Raw genomic sequence first — 18172 nt, forward strand, 5'->3', positions numbered from 1 at the left:
AGCCTTTTTTTAAAGGGCCTCTTGTGTATAGCATTAAAATATGTTTATCCCAAACGTGGTGGCAGGGAGTAGGAAATCACGGGAGAGGGGAGGAGGAGGAGGAGGAGGTGAACACGACTGAGAGGAGAAAGTAGAAATAAGAGGTGGGGTGGGAAGGTGATCCCAAGCAAGGAGGAGGAAGAGGAATTAGGGGGCAGAAAAGAAATACCCTTGCAGGGTGGGGGGGAATAGCAAATGCATTCGTGAACCCATGAAAAAATGACAAATGTGCCTGAAAAGATTGCCTACCCCTGGTCTATATGATATGTTCCAGTGTTTGGATATACATATTTCAATAGCCATTCAATGATAATAAAATGTTCCAGGTAGAGCAATGGTATTCTCTCTAACATTGTAGGATGAAATATACCTCTAAGCTTTTCTACACGAGGCTGTTAATCCGCTTTCAGTTTTGTCACAGAATTGAGATCCAAGCACTATACGAGGAGCACTTCCTTTCCTGTTTTTCTGCTCCATAACCTTTAGGTGGCACTGTGTTATAGTGGAATAGTGCAAATACACAAGCAGAGAAAGGTTTACTTTCGCTTTCATAAATAATACCACATTTTCCCTGCTCAAAAAAAAAAAAAGCCTTACCAAAATTCTGTTTAAAAACAGAAGTGAAACTGGAGGGTCATGACATCATTAAAGAACCCATTAAAAACCATGAATAGGGAACATCAAGCACACAATTAATTTATTGTGAAGAAAAGTTCTATATGAGGATGGATGACAAACAGGGCTCACCCGTGAGATGTGGCTCAGAGATTAGATGGAGATGTTTCTCTGTATACAGGTCAGACTACAAAGCATAAGGAGTCAGCCACCAGTTTCTCTCTAGTACACCACTTTGGTGCTGTAAGCATGGCTACAAGGGAATAGCATTTAGTAACAGCTTTAGTGTTTTCTTTGAGAAGTAACTTGGTGATCTAGTTGGACAGGTGTGTTTAGCTTTAAATGAAAGCCTGTAATTTATTGTTCAGCCAAACACCGCAAGTCTTGAATGTGACTCAACACAGCCATTTTGTGTCTAACCATAGATAAAACTATTTTCTTTGAAGGCATAGGGTATTTTCTAATTTTGTACAATTAAACCAAGGGTAGGCAACCCAGTGACATCCAGTTGTTTTGCACTACAACTCATATTGACTGTTGGTCATGCTGACTGGGGCTGATGGGAGTTGTAGTCCAAAACATCTGGAGAGCACCAGGTTACCACCCCCCTGAATGAAGGAGTTCAGTTACTCCCAATTAGGAAGCCCAGTCATATATTTTTAAAGTCTGAATTTGCTTCCTTGGCTTTACAGGGTTGTGTAACTTGATTGCACTAGCAATTCCAGATGGGTTGTAATTCAGTTAGTACACTAACAGTTGAAATCATCCAGTTCTTTTACTTTAAAGAACTGTTAGCTCTACTGTATCTATCTGACAATGCAGGCTTTTGTCAACAAAAGTTCATGCTGCAATAATTTTGTTAGTCTTGGTGCAATAGGACTCTTCTGGGCATGTGACATCATTGTGAATGGGCTTCTCTCATAAAGGTGCATTTGTATCACCACCTTTTCCTATCACCCTACATCACCCTCCCATTAAACAAGGGTGGGGAACCAGTAGTCCTGCAGATGTTGTTGGACTCCCACCATACCTGATCACTGGCCATGCTGGCTGGGGCTGATGGTATTTGTAGTCCAACAACAACTGGAGAGCCAGTGGTTCCCCAACCCCTGCTATTAAAGCACCATTTTTGGAGAAAATTTAGTGCCTTTCTCCCATGCATTGCCATCAAATCCACAATAGATCCACTGGTGGAAAAGAGTCTCATCTGCAATCTGCTTATTCATAAGTAATTCCCCAGAGGTGTGTGTGTGTTTACCCAAGCACAAAGACTGTTGGCATAGTAGCTTATCATAGAATAGTAAGGCTGGAATGGGCCTATAAGGCCATTGAATCCAACCCCATGCTCATTGCAGGAATCCACATCAAAGCATACCTGACAGATGGCTGTCCAGATGCATCTTGAATGTCTCTAGTGTGGGAGAGCCCACTACCTCCCTAGATAATTGGTTCCATTGTAGTACTGCTCTAACAGTCAGGAAGTTTTTCCTGATGTTAAGCCAGAATCTGGCTTAACATCAGGAAAACAAGGGGAGGGGTATAGAACTTAAAGTAAACAACCCCTCTTGTTCATGGGAAAGGGATTGAAAACAACATTTAGTCATGCATGCAGGACCAGAATCCTTTAGGAGAGGGGACAGGCTGACATCCCCCCCCCCCCACAACCAACCCTGAATAGATGAAATGATATCAGGGGTTTTGGCTCCACCTCCTGACATTGTTTGGTCCTCACTGATGTGCCAAGTGGAAGATCAATCCAGCACATCAGCCAGAAGCTGGTCTTGCTGTGTGCAGAGCTTCTGCCATGGAGGAAGCTCCATACATGGCAAAGCCACCCCAACCAGTGTGCCAGGTGGATGATCCCCTGGTGCACTGGCCAAGGCAGCTTTGCCTGCCCCTTGCCTTCTCCCATTGGGTAAGGATGTGGGGCAGAGGAAGTCAAATGGGTGGGCACCTCTTTTGCACGCTGTCCTGACTGGGGCACCAAACTGCATGCAAAGGAAAGGAGTCACCCAAACCCGTCAGGAGCTCCTGCAAGTGCCAGCCAAGCACTCAACTCAGCTTCACTCAGAGATAACAAGGGGATTTCCCTTCCTGCCTTTCCCTAACAGGAGAGGGAATGATGCACAGGGAAATCCCCTTGGTATTTCCAATCACAGATTGGAGAATTCCTCCCCGGCCTCTTCCTCATGACTCCCCCCTCCCATGGGCTTCAGGTGAGGAGGTGGGACTTGGGGAGATGAGTGAACTCCCACAGTGGGAGCCCAAACCTCTGTGGCCCAGAACTTCCTCACTCTGCTTTAAACAGAAACACAATAATTTTGTCGTAGTGGGGACAACTGTGGCCAGGTGACCTCCAGACGCTAACTATAGATGATCAACTTCCACGTCCCTTCGCTATCTTCTGGTGTGGTCCTTTATCTTTAAACCAGACTTGGATATGGCAGCACTTCAAGTAGAAGACACTTTCAAATACAGGCGGGTTCTCCTTAAAATAGGATGCAACAACTGCTGCTTTCAGTTTCAAGCAGTACATTTGAAAACTCAGCCATGTTCTCTCCTCTGTGTTAAAATGCGCATGCTTTCGATAAACAGAAATAAAGTCAGCCATTTATGACCATGAAGAAATTGAGGAGTCTTAGCAACAAAGCTGCAATGCTCACTCTAAATGTGAGTCACAATTAAAATGCCTCTGAAAAAGGCAGTGAAGTTTATAGGTTGTGACATGCTCTTGTGGAAAGCATTTTTTTTCTTTGCAAAATTGCCCAGCACCTGAGCAAGGGTGGAGAACAGCGAGGAGTAGTACTCAGCAGAAAAAGCCAGTTTGGGGGCAATTAAATATTTGGGTGTGGTGAGACAGAGAGGCTAATAGGTGTGACCACAGAGCATAGCTACAGCATAGATGCTCTCCAAAAAGGATGTGCCCTTATGTGCACTCTCTATGGCCATCTCAAGAACAACAGCAGCCCTGCAAGTCAAGACTTGACAGCAATAGTGTCTTAGGCACAGCTACCACAAAGAGCTATATGGTGGCCATTTGAAGCTGTTCAACATGGCAAGTCAATCAGCTACAGCTGCTCCTAGTATGAAGATACCAATTTTCACAGCACCACTCTCAAAAATGGCCTAGTGGCAGCATGGTGAAAATGGGCAATGCCCACTTGCTTTAAACATACACTTTTCACACCTTTAGTTGCGTTTGAGCTTTTTATATGTGTGGTACAGGGATATCCCTCTCGCCCTCCTCACCCTAGCATTCCAGTTGCTTTATTTTGTCTCTGCCCTTAACCACTGGTTCATCAGTTCTGTTAGTGTTGTGTGGCATGTGCTAGAGTTGAGCCCACCTATTGGCTAGTGCCTGTGACATCAATAGTGATAAAGCTACACAACCTTTCCTCATGCCTGGCCTAGTTTGAGAACTTTTTCAAAGTTTGATTTTACTTAAGAAGTTCTTGCTTCCACTCAAATGCTCATGATAGCCCTTGTGGGGATGGGAAAACCATAGCAAACACCAACAAGAGGATTTTTTTAAAATTATTTTTTTAAAAAAAGCTTAGAATACCCTAACACCATAATGTCTTTTTTATTTTTCTTTGCTGCCCTGCCTGACAATCTGTATACATTTGAAAACTGTGAGCTATTCCAAAGAATTATATTTGACCCAATAAGTGATGCTAGCTGCAATACAAAGGCATATGATATATTGGGTCATTGCATTTCTGCAAATCTGAGTCTAAAAAGTAGCAGCTTGTGGTTTAAGTACAATGTACTACAAAAAGGAGAAAGCACCTAATGATTGCTCACAAGTATATAAGGCACTTTGCTGTATCACATATCAATCATCTTTATTCCCTCAGGAAATACTGGGAGTTGTCATTTTGTGAGTGTGCCAAGGATTCTCTGTAAGAATGTCATTACTCCCTTAAAACTTCATTTCCCAATATTCTTTTGGTGGAAGCTTTGGGAATTAAATCAGTTTGTATAGTGGATAAGTTCCCAACTCTTGGATTCTGGGAACTGAGTGCAATATAAGTGCCATCACATATCAACAACTCTCAGATTCTGGGAGTTGCTGGCTAGCACCTCTGGAAGAAAAGCTGATCTATAGCTTAAAATATTTGAAAGGAAACCTATGTGACCCTGTTCAGAAAACACGCTAAGCCACAGCGATTAAGAATTTTGAGCGAAACATTATGGCTTAGCAGGTTGTGTGAGGCATGACTTAGAGTGTCGTGTGAGCCATTCCTAACCACGGTGCCTACATAACCACGGTTTAAACACACTCACCATTTCCTGTAAAACGGTTAGCGGTCTAATGCTTAGTGTGTTGTCTGAAGAGGCCCGTAATCTTAATGTTATTTTCATAAACCTAAAAAGAGACTATCTAAAATCATCCCTAAGGTGTTCTAATGGAGGCAGCAGAGAAGCATGAGCCATACATATATGCAGTAGTAGACCCAGAAGAACGAAATGTTAATCTGTTTCAAGGCTGCAATATTTCAAGATTGTAACAAGGGACATACCTAAGAAATATGCAGTTTTCACAAGTTACATTTGTATCAGTCATTGGAAAACTAGTTTGTAAAACTGTGCAGAAAAAACAAAGAAAGAATGACAATGGAAAGTAACGGGACTCTCATTCTTCTTGTGAAGCCCTTGGATTTTTCTTTGGGGGAGGATGCAAAGTAGTCAATGAATCCAACGTTTATTGCACTAGCCAAAGGCCATGACAAATACATCAAAAGAAAGCCGGATGCAAAGTGGCATAGATGTTGTTAAAGCTTACTGGAAAATTCTGAATGAGTGTAGAAAGGATTCTTTACATGAGGAACATGAGGGGGGAAATCCATGTTGCTATAATTCAATAAAATAATGATGCTTTGAATTAGGATTTTTAAAATAACAACAACAACAATAATAATAATAATAATAATAATAATCCATGTTTTTTTAAAAAAATGAAACATAATTTAATGCATCCTAATACTACAAAGGTAGCTATGGAAATCACCATACATAGTTACTACAGTTGCTCTGTCCCTAAACAGATTTAATTATCAATGTGGACCTGTAGGAAATTTGAGGAACTGCTGTGGGTACCGGAACAAAATGGCTCCCATGGAGGTTGTGGCTAGTCATGTAGGGTGACCATAGTAAAGGAGGACAGGGCTCCTGTATCTTTAACAGTTGTATTGAAAAGGGAATTTCAGCAGGTGTCATTTGTATATATGGAGAACCTGGTGAAATTCCCTCTTCAACACAACAGTTAAAGCTGCAGGTGCCCTGTCCTTTTTTGAATCTGGTCACGCTCCCACAGCTTTAGTAGCGAGGCTGGGGGTGGGGAGAGAAATGGAAAGAGTTGCCGTATTTCTTCGATTGTAAGATGCCATCAATTGTAAGATGCACACTAATTTCAGTACCACCAACAGAAAAAAAACCTAAGACACACCCGCGATTCTAAGACGCACCCCATTTTTAGAGATGTTTATATGGGGGGAAAAGTGCATCTTAGAATTGAAGAAATATGGTACTTCTTCCACCCAACCTTCTTCTGCCCACACAGACGTTTCCCCCCCCCCTCTCTCTCTTTCTCCTTCTCCTCTCCTAGCCTCTAGCCTGGTTATTTTTCTACCCCAAACCCATGTTCTCACTATTTCTCTCCCTTCCCATCCCTAACCTTCTTATTTCTCTTTTTCCCTAGCCCCCCTAGCCTTGTTGTTTCTCTCCATTCCCAGCCTCTAGCCTCACTATTGCTCTCCCACCACCTCTTTCCCTTGCTGTTTGTCCCGTTTGCCTGTGTCTTGGCATAGTCCATCTTCTTCATGTTCAGCAGGAGGTGGATGTTTGGAGATGAGTTAGAATTCATAAGATAGTTGCAAAGTCCCTCTCATTCCCCATCCAATGTAGTTGCTTAAATTGCTTTCTCATGGGCTCAGGGCAGGTCTTTTTGTTTTATCATTACAATAATTGTGACATGTGACATTGAGAAATAGTAAACTTGCCCAAGTCCACAATTAATTATTAATTTAACAGCTGAACATGGATTTTTTTGGGTGGGTGGGTTGAGACGGCAGGTTTTCTTTCTTTCTTTCTTTCTTTCTTTCTTTCTTTCTTTCTTTCTTTCTTTCTTTTACAAGTCCTTGTTCTGTAAGTCATTAGTAAGTGACAATGTTTTCTCCCTGCTGTGAAAAGCTTCACCTGATTGGGTTGGGGTTTTTTGTAGATAGCTGCTGTTAACCTTGCCACCTGGACACCAGACATGCTGCTTTAATGCATTCAGTGCAGCTGTGGTTCCTTATGCCTGTTCCCAGGGTAGAAAAACATACATTATGGGTTCTCATGCAAAAGTCACAACCCCCAATTGATATGTGATGGCACTTACATTGCACTCACAAAACGGAAATTGTAAAGCATACACACACACACCACACAGAGAGCATTCACAGCCACAGGAATATTAAATACAAACTAATACCAGTAAAAGTCCATTTCAACTGTAGGTTTTTCCTCAAGTTCATTTGAGAATAGTTTCTACTTCCTTGGGAGAAACATCTATTTTGGAGTGTGTGTGTGTCTTTTTTTCAGTTTCCAGCTTGAGTTGTTGCCACCCGCAAAATCCTCCCACTCATTTTGTACATGATAAATGTGATTCTTTTAGGCTCAACCTGTGAAGAAATGTTTTGTCAATGTTTTGGTACTTAATATCAAACCACATATCAAACATGCCCTGTGCAGAGCCCAATAACACTTAGCAACCCACAATCAAATTAACTTCTGCCACACACACAAGCTGTCTTTAGTTTTTCTTTACATTGTCATCCAAAGAAAAAAATTCCTGGAAAAGGCCTAGAGTTCAATTTGGCTTTTACTGGTGTTCCATTGTACATGTTTAATATTCATGTACTTGTGAGTGTGTGTGTGGATGGATGGATGGATAGATAGATAGCAATTGGTTTTGTTAGTGCAAAATAAGTACCATTTGTATATCAATTGGGTCTTATATTTGTGGTTGTGATTGTTCCCTCTTCAGGTCTGTGATCTACCCCTCACTTTCCCCCTTTGCTATGTTGAGGGGTACAAGCAGTCAGGGCTAGGGAAAGAATGAGCAGAAGAAGCTGTAACTATCTTCAGTTCAGAGAGCGCAGCAAACATGGCTTGTATCTAGGGCTAGATCTTCTGCTTTACAGCAGTATTGAAGGGCACTGATAACTAATGGGGCAAATTACACATTTGTTATACCGCTTTCATAGAGCATCATCACATGGGTGGGTTGTGTTTCCATACCATTGCTTTTCCACACTTCCTCATTCTTCCTGGTGGGGAAAAAGGAAATAAACGAAGACCATGTGGCCCATTCAGAGGCTGTTTTTATTGTGCAGCTTTTCCTGCACACAGCAGGAGATCATGGCATGTCCTGGTTTTTTTTTAAAAAAAGTCAGATTAAAAGGGGTCTATTTGCTACAGAAAAATGAGTGGAAGGAGTGGGAGGCACATGGGAGGTGACCGATGTTGTCTAAAGGACACACGCTCATCTGTAAGTGGGTGGTAGCGAACATGTGATAAGATGCTCGTCTGATGAACCTCATAGTATTATTTCCTGCTGTTTATTCCATATTTTCTGCATGAAGCATTTCTCATCCTTCCCTACCGATGTTTACGGATTCTTTAGATGATCTTGTGACCCTTTTTTAAACTGCACTTTTGGTAAGCTTTTTTTAGAGCAGGGGAAATGCAGTAGTTCTTGCAAAAGAAAATGCTCTTTCCATGTGCAATTGCGGCATTCCGCTATACCACAATGTTACCTAGCGGTTATGTAGTTGAAAAGCAGGAAAGAAAATGTTTTCTGTATGGTGCTAGGTTCTCAGTTCTGCAATGAAATCGAAAGTAGATAAAATGGATTAGCAGCCTCAGGAGAAAAGCTTCTGGTGTGCACCAGGCTGAGGAAGACTATTACAGAGGCATCTTAGGGACAAGCCTTGTTGCAAAAGCAAATAGTATGGGTGTCCACTGGAGGCATTTGAGTGTTGTGGCACTCTCTCCTTACGTTTGCACTCTTCTTACAGTGCCATGTCAGCTAGGTCATGAGGAAACTGTTGTGGGGTGTCGGGTGTTTTTTTTAAAAAAACATGCACTGTTTATGGTAGCCCAGTATTCTGTATAACACTAGTGCTATATAAACAAGTACTAAACAGAGAAAACTCATGTCTTTGTTATGGCAATGCCCTGGCCTAAATATACATGTGCCAACTTTAAGAAGTTGTGCAGCTTCGTTTGGAATATTGGCAAGGCAATGGCCTAAAGCTGTAGGTCTTTTTCTTCTTCTTTGTCCTCAATATCAGTTTGTTGCATTTTCTATTGCCTGTTCAGTGCGGCTTTCTAAGCACCCTGCCAGCAGCTGTTGGCTCTGCTTGAAAATAGCACAAACAGTGTAGCGTGTCACAAAGAACTCAGCTCCTCTTTTGGTAAGGAGTGTAGGGGCAGTTCCTTAGGTAGGTTGTGCATGAGTCGGTGTGAGCCAAGTAATGCTATTTTCATTCTGCAGCCATAAATAGCTCCCGCAGTCTTGCTTCTGTAGCTGCTGGAATTGCTGGCTTTATTCCAGGGCTAAATAGTGACTAATAAAATAAGCTTATTCCAAAAAAAAAGCTCGGTGCTTTGGTTGAGTTCCTCAAAATCTTCAGCTCCAGGTTGTATGAAAATGGCTTCTTTAGATTTCTTTTTAAAAAAAATCTATTTGCAAATATAGCAGAAAAAAGGGGGGAAGGGGGTAACAACAAAGGAGGGAATCTACTCACAGTAACCATTCGCAGCACCATAAAAAAAGATGGAAAAGGTTCAACATTTCTGTTTCAAATGTCTATGTTAATATAAGCATCGAGACAAAATTGTCAGCTGTAGGACATGCATTCAAATGCAGCAAGAGCGAAAAGATCTTCAGATCATTGAATGATAGGTAGTGGTGCTCCCTCCCACCCCAGGCTTAAAATATGAGTCTCTGTGCAACTGAAAGGGCTTTCAAAGTCCACTTTGGCTATCCGCCCGTTAATCCCCACATCGCCAGGAATGTAATGAAAATGGCTTGAGGCTTTTTCCTACTTCTGGGTCTATGCCTAATTTGATGCATTTCGTTGCAACTTCCCCTCTGAACACAGCATACAAGTAAATGGCAAGGCAGCAAACACTTCACATTTCTGAAAATATCCAGGAAATCACAAGGTCTAAAATGAAAGTGTAACCTATGATCTTTACTACTACTACTACTACTACTACTACTACTACTATTTATGATGCATATAACACTCTTTAAACCTTGCCAGATGCTTACTCAGCTTTATTATGTTGCAAGTAACTACCATCCCCATGTTTACAGCTATGGAAATGAATGAAGAAGAGAGAATAATTTGCTTAAAGCTACCTAACGAATTTGTGGGAAAGCGGGATATAAACCCACCTCTCTTAAAGCTCCATCACACCAGCATTATAGTCTGCTGTCGTGGTGAACTGCATGCAAAAAACTCAGATGACATTGACCATGTCTTGCTGTGATTGCGGTTCTTCCCCCCACCACACCCCCCGGTGACGTATTTTGGCACGAGGAAAGTTTGGTTCTTCTGGTAATGCGAAAGCACACTGCTCAAACTTCAATGTGTATTTTCATCCATCATTTTCAACCTGATGTTCTGTGGCATGTTTTCAAGGGGTGGTAATGTTGACAAAAGAGAGGGGCGTGCCTTTTCTCTAGTGGGCTGTGTAGCTTCTCTCCCCTCCCCTTTCCCTCTCTCCTTTTCAATAAAAAGGAGTTTTAGTTGATTAATCAATTAATCTATGGATGAAATTTGCATGTGGGTTATAAGCAGTCCCTCTGGAGCAAGAAGAGGTCCCCTTGAACTCTTTGTTCTTACTCCTGAGTAGGCATTTTCACGTTAAAAGAAATGTGGAAAATGCACCCTCCTTGCCAGCAGCACCCTCATTTTTAAAGATAAAGAGATCCAAATTGGCACTTTCAGAATGCCCAATTTGAATCCAATTGGATCATCCCTTGATTTTAAGAGATTTTTAAAATGGAAATTAAACAAATGCTTACATTTGCGTAAGTTTCAAAGATAAAGAGATCCAAATTGGCACAGTGATAGCTCTTAAGGAGAGCTTTCAGCCTACCAAATTTGAATCAGATTGGGTAATCCCTTATTTTTTTTATAATTTTTAAAATCTCCCCCTTAAATTCTTTTCCTCTTCTTTAAATTCTTTCCATCCAGGTGGGCACTTTACTGAAGTGGGATTCTCTCTCTCTCTCTCTCCCTCCCTCCCTCTCCACACGCACCTTTTCTTTCTTTCTTTCTTTCTTTCTTTCTTTCTTTCTTTCTTTCTTTCTATTTTCTACCAGACCAATCCCAGGCAGTGTTCAGTGCTCCTAACTGGAACTCACTTCCGAGTAAAGATGTGTAGGAGGGAGCTTAATGACTTATAGGGGATATCTATGAAACTACTTAGGGGAGAGAAGTCCTTGTTTTTCCCAAATCTGTTCAGCAACAAGAGAAGCTACTGCCAAGGAAAAAGCAGAGCAACACCCTAGTAGCCCCATGTCCATCACAGTCAGTGCAGGGGGGGTGGGGGAGAAGTTGTCCAACCACCAACAACCAATAAAGTGTAGGGGGAGGTACGAAGTAGAGCTGTGGGTGGATGCAATAGCAATTCGCAGATGCGCAGGAGAGGAGAGGTGTAAAGATGCATGAACCCTAAAAGCGCAGACGTGTAAGTGATCAGGGCTTCACACGCTATGGAAACGAAGGGGGATAATAATACAAGGGCAAAAGTGATGGAGCTTATAGAGCTGTAATCCAGCACTACCTACTCTGTTGCTATTATGTGTTTGTTTGTTTAAAAGTCTATAATAGGTGTAGAAATTCAGCCTATGGAGTCTTTCCCTGGTCTGTACAAACTGTGTAGTAACCCACCTATGTTACTACAGGGGAGAATCTTGGAGCACCAGGTAATTGTCCACCTTCTCCAGCCTGGTGCCCATCTGATGCATTAGACTACAGTTCCCAGAATTCCCCAGCAAATGTGGCTGGCTGGGGGATTCTGGGAATTGTAGTCCAACACTTCTGGAAGGAACATGTTGGAGAAAGCTGCCCTAGTCTTGATATCAAGCAAACATGTCTTTGTGAAGTTGTGCATGCCTGCTATTTCTGCCCATCTGCCTTTCTGTACCTTCTGGGACTGGAGCCATGACCCTGACCTGGTTTGCCATCTCCCTGGCACATGGAACTGGTCACATGAAAGGTCACATGAAGCACTGCTACGACCACAAGCATGAAGGCTCTGTGGTAGCTCTGTTCCCAGCCTTGTTTCTTGGATGGCATGAATCATCTTACAACTTTAAAATCACTGTTTTTTTTTGCATGAAGCTGCCTTATAAGTTGGGCCACTGGTCTATCTAGCTTAGTATCATCTAATCTGACAGCATTGTCTACTCGAGATCTCAGGCAGAGATCCTACCCAGCCCTATCCAGAGATGCCAGGCATTGAACCGGAGGCTTTCTGCGTGTAAAGCATGTGGCTCTACCCCTGAGCTATAGCCCATTGGGAATCTTTAGGTACACTCATGTCTCTTTAAAACATACTATGCATTGCGCCCCTTACAAGTGACATCCTTAAAAAAATGGCAGGGCCCAGAGTAGGAGGGAGAGTGCTTTTGAATACCGTAACCTGAACTAATAAAAAATCAAAGCCCCTGCATCTTTGGTAGGATAGGGGCAGCTATGCCAAGAAGCCAACATGGCTCTTGCATGGCAAGTATGAACACTGGGCAAACTCACAGAGACCATCTTTCTTCTAGTGGGATTGAAGTTGGGCCCTGCCTTGATGGCACCGCATTGCCGCTGCTTTCCTGCTAAACCCCGTGGTTTCGCTGCTGCGGATAATCCCGACGGTTGGAGGCAGCACAGGCTATCTGGGTGTCCATTCAGCTCGCCAGCCCCAGCCCCTGCCTGGCTTCCGGTGACCAATCAGTGGTTACCATCCACCCTGGAATGCCCCATGTCAATGCTGGAGCGAGGTCAGATGGCACAAAGGTTGTGGTGACCTCGCTCTCAGCGGTAAAAGTCAGGGTAAATGCCTGACATTTTAAATACGCAGTTTCACAGGAATGCTCCACAGTGGCTGCAAATCAGTGGCTGCATCATATAACCAAGGTGGTGCCGATTCACAGCCACCGCAGGGCTTAGAAGACATATAGACAACCCTTTGGCAACCAAGGCCTCTTTTGCATCTGTATTGTCTTGCACTTGTTGCAGTCAAGTCTCTGAGTTACAATGAAACCTAGGGGGGATCTACACTACAGCTTTAAAGCGCTTTAAAGTGCTTTATAACAGTTTTGACAACTGTTGGAGCCCAGGACACACTGCATATACAGTTTTCAAAACGTTTTCAAAGTGCTTTAAAGTGCTTTAAAAGCAATAGTGTAGATCCCCCCCGAAAGTAATGCTCTCAGAATATTGGTAGAGGAACCGGAGAACTGAGGCCAGACTTTAGAACCAGGGAATGGAGTGGACTGGTGGCACAGAGGGGTGTGGGAGGTGGTTGGAAAAATAGCAAGAAGCAGCTGGGGAGGACTGGGCAGAGATGTGTGTGATTGTATGATGGATGAATGGTGTGTGTGGTTGTGTGTCTGTGAATGAATGGACGGAGCTTACATATGTGTGTGTGTTGTTTGTGTGTATAATAGAAATAAAGAGTTTAGATATGATCCAGTAGAGGAGATTATACAGGTATTTTGAGGGGGAATGATCCTGAAAGAGACAGAGTGCTTTTTTCTGTGTTTTCTACTGTGGGTTTCTGTATGTGAGTAGAGGGGTACAATGGTTTTTGTTTGTGTGCTTGGAAGGAAATAATTTCAAAGTGACCAGTTTATTTCAAGGGGGAAATTTAGGGAATAAGTTTTAGAGAGATTTATTTATTATATTTTTATACTGCCCAATAGCTGAGGCTCTCTGAGTAGTTTGCAATTAAAACCATGAAATACAACAGATCAAAACATAATATAAAGCTTTAAAAGTTTAAAAATACCACATAAAACCAAACTAAACCCATCAGCAATTACAGCCCAGGGAAAGCCTATGTGAAAGGATGTGTTTTCAGGAGGGATTTAAAGCATGTGGCATTTTCCACCTCCCGAACTGCACAAGGGAGGGTTTTTCCAGATGGTGCCGCTACAGAGAAGGCCCGACATTGAGTTTCTTCATGGTGACATTCCATTTGTTTTGGAAAGACCAGGAAGAATTAGAGGTGATTAGGGTAACTTGGTCTGCCTGTCAGTAAAATGAGTGTTCTGTTGGAGCGTGCTATCTCCAGTATCTGAGGCAGTAAGCCTGTGTCCACCAGTTGCTGGGAAACATGGGTGGGAGGCTGTTGTTGCACCATGTGCTGCTTGTTGGTCCCTGGCCAATGGCAGGTTGGCCACAGTGTGAACAGAGTGGTGGACTAGATGGACCCTTGGTCTGATCCAGCATCAGGGCACTTCTTAGGTTCTTATTGTACAGTATACAAATGTAAGTCAATATGTGCAACGGTGTTCCAACGAAGCCATTGCGATGACTGGTATTTAAAAAAAGCAAATGTAAGATGTTTTGAAGTTAAAGAATTTTGGAAAACATGGCTCAGTTCATTTCAGGCACTATCCCAAATTATTTTCTAATCACAACTCCTGCCAGTGATGGGGAGCAAAAATTATTTATTTTTATAAAATTAGGCAGTAACCTGAGCTGATGCAACCAATGACCTGACCTAGTAGGCAGTGGGTGAGTTGGCACTAAATGGACAGACAGTGACAGCTGTTTGAAGGAGCTTCTTGGAGGTACCAGGATACAAAGAGAGAGAGAGAGAGAGAGGTCTTGTGGAAGAGACAAAAACACAGGGATCAGGAGGAGGAAGGATCTACCATAGCAATATTTCCAGATTAAGACTAACAATTGGTTTGTCAGAGACAGCTGACAAAGGTGGTATGATAAAAGCTTTGTCACCTGCAATTGTACATATTCATTTCTTTTGCCCTGCTGTTGTTCTTTGATGAAACAGGCTTTGCAGGTTTTTGAAGCACCGGGAAAGTTCTGCAAAACTCCTTTGATCAAGGATTACAGGCAGCAGGATGAGGGAATATACCATGGGCAATGATGCCTCTTTCATATCATCTTCCACTCTTTGAAGAAGTATAATCTGACTGCAGCCACATGGTGAGTCAACTCTGCAGTTTTGAAAGAGAACAGATGTATACCCAAGACATAGAAAAGCCATAGAGAACATTGTCAATCCATGGGGGTGGGTGGGTAATTAAAAGACACAGTAGGGTAATAATTTATTAGGATTAACTAATATGCCACAAAATAGTGAGGTTGACTTGAATTCTCCAGCTCTCTTAGTCTGTGGAATGCTGATTAGCCAGCGTCTGGACAGATTCTTCTTCTCTCGCTCTGTCTCCCTGAAGTTCTGGTCCCTCTCCTCACCTTCATGCTATTCCTCCATTCCCATAGCCTCTAGAGAGGCCTCTGCCAAGATGCCAGACCCACTCCTGACATCCAAGTCTCCTCTGCTAACACCGACCTCTGCTGCTAACTCCAGTAGGGTCTCTTTCGCCATACTGGCCAGAAGCACCATTCCATGTCTATTTCTAGCATGAAGGGGGGAAAGGGAATGATATCAGGGCATGGGGCTATGCCCCCTGGTGGCGTCCAGCCTATGGGAGTGGGGGACAACCTGCATCCCTGCCATAATGAATCTTATGATGTTGTTTGTACCATGTTTAGGAACATTTGTTTCAATGAGTACACACACACACAGAGACAGGTTGTTTCCAGAACAGGGAAGCTAGTTTTATATAACAGGAATCAAAGGGTACACATGATCAAACATGGGGAACCAGATTTTTGCAGGACTCTTAGTAAAACATGTCCCCAAATTCTAGTAGGGATTAAATTAGTTCATATAAGACAAAGATATTTTTTTCTATTTTCCAAGCAGGAGCCACCCTGGCTCCAGCCACTGCCACAGAAGCAACTGCAGAGCTTGCCACACACCAGGAGCAGTGTGGTACCTTGCAGATGGGGGTGGGCAGGAACCAAAGGAGTGATTTCAGCAAAGTGGGGCCAGTGTGGGTACTGGAACACTGAGGGGATGGAGACCACGGTTTTTATAGGGTTTAGACCATTGGCAGGCAACCTTTTAGGCCTGTGGGTATATTTGGCAATCTGAGAAACCATCCTGGGCACCACCACATCCTGGATGCCATGGGAGGCATGGCTCGTTACAAAGGACAAGTAGCCTGCCCAAAAGACTGAGTACAAGGCAAATGTGGGGTCTGAGCCCCAATACACTAAACTACCCGCTTGGGGCCATAGTTTACAGCATCAACAGAAACTTGTTTCACAGATGGAAAACTCTTTTTCTCTGTCCCCACTGTCTGCCTGCTATCTCATTCCCCCATCTCTTTTCTCTCTCATCCTGGTTCACCATGCATTGATGTGCTCTCACGCCATGCCCCATCTATCCTCCATCCATTCACATACACACTTTGCTTTAAAGTGATTCCAGCTGCTGGTAACAAAATACATTAACTTAAACAAACAGTGGAAGGAGTAGCACACCTTGGTGGGCTGGTGCCAACGGGTAGCATATTGCCTACCTCTTGTTTAGACAACAAACCATCTTGGGTCCAACTGAAACAACCCAAACAAAAGAGAGGAAAATGGCATTGAGCACTGTTAGACTGTGGACTGAATAATCAGAAATGTGAAAATGTCAGAAAAATATGCCTCCCTGCTCCCAAACTAATAAATTATGATTGGGTACCTACGCAACATTATTTGAGGGGTTGCGCCACCTTGGGAAGCCCAATCACTCTGTTTTGTTCAAATGAGTTTTACTCTGGGGACCAGTTTTGGGATTTTCTTTAAAGTTGTTCAACAACAACAACATAGCAATACCAAATGACAAAAATGTTGTCACAGTAGTAGCTTTTTTGGTGATTCATAAGTGGCCACCCTAGTTTTTTAAGGTAGTTCCATGAATGGATGTAATGTGACAACTTTAGGCCCCTTCTGTCTGTGAGGGAAATCAAGCATCTAGGCAAGCCTTCTCCTTGAAATGTTTGTTTATTTATTTATTTATTTATTTATTTATTTATTACATTTTTATACCGCCCAATAGCCGAAGCTCTCTGGGCGGTTCACAAAATTAAAACCACAATAAAACACCCAACAGGTTAAAACACAATTACGAAATACAGTATAAAAAGCGCAACCAGGATAAAACCACACAGCAAAGTTGATATAAGATTAAAATACAGAGTTAAAACAGTAAAATTTAAATTTAAGTTAAAATTAAGTGTTAAAATACTGAGTGAATAAAAAGGTCTTCAGCTGGCGACGAAAGCAGTACAGTGTAGGCGCCAGGCGGACCTCTCCTTTAATTTATTCTTTAGTTATTAGATAAATGTATTTACAGATTGCTTTTCTGCTCCCAGAGCCCTCAAAGTAATGTACAATTTAAAACATCAATACAATAATGCAATACAATAAAATCAACAAATCGCAATAGCAAAACATTTTCCAGGCAAGCAATCCATGTGCATAGTTCAAACACAGACGTGTAGTACAGACCATGGGGACTGTACTACATGTCTATGTGTTCATGTTTGGACTAGTTTACTGAGTGATCACTCCAAGATGCAGAATGTCTGCTATTTCTTGTTTGCTCGTCCTTTCCTATTTTCTTCACACACACACACACCCCGCACCCTTTCCAAATGACATGCCTTGCCTTTAAATATCTATTTCCTTCAGTCTGATGGCCAGAATTACGGCAAATTGCCTGTAATTCAGGGCTAATCTGTACAACCAATTAACTTGCTGAGTGATGCCATACAGATTTGAATTGTAGTGTTAACCAGTCACATCTTTGCTTCACCCATGTGCCCAGCTTACAACATGACTCACATAAACTAGGATATCACAAAGCAAGCGCGTCCTGACCACTTCACAATGTTCAAAACTCTCCATGACTCTATTAATCGCACTCTCTCACCACACACCATCTCAAATTGGACGTGAATTAGGGCACTAAATTTCAGAATGTTCCATCTCTTCTCCTTGACAAGTGCTGGCTCTGACAAGCTCACATTCTGAAGAGTTAGGTGAAAAATGGCTGTTATTGGCCTGGTCTGCTGCTTTGTATGTTTCAACTGTCAAACATACAAGGTAACTGACGAGACTGTATTTAGGCTGATTTGACAGCTGTTGGCAATTGACAGGTGGGGAGAAGGGGTCAAGATCATGTGTGGTGTTCCCTCACCTATCACCTATCAAAGGCTGCCAAATCAGCCTATATACAGCCTATTGTTCTGCAGACAACCCACACTGCATGGCTTATTCTCCAGGGTGGATTGTTGTATTATGCGAACTCAGCCTATATATCAACTTACTTAGCAAGTGCAGCAAGCAAGGAATCTTAACTTTAAGAAAGATAT

Source organism: Elgaria multicarinata, chromosome 1 (genome assembly GCF_023053635.1).
Source record: "Elgaria multicarinata webbii isolate HBS135686 ecotype San Diego chromosome 1, rElgMul1.1.pri, whole genome shotgun sequence".
Classification (NCBI taxonomy): Eukaryota; Metazoa; Chordata; class Lepidosauria; order Squamata; family Anguidae; genus Elgaria; species Elgaria multicarinata.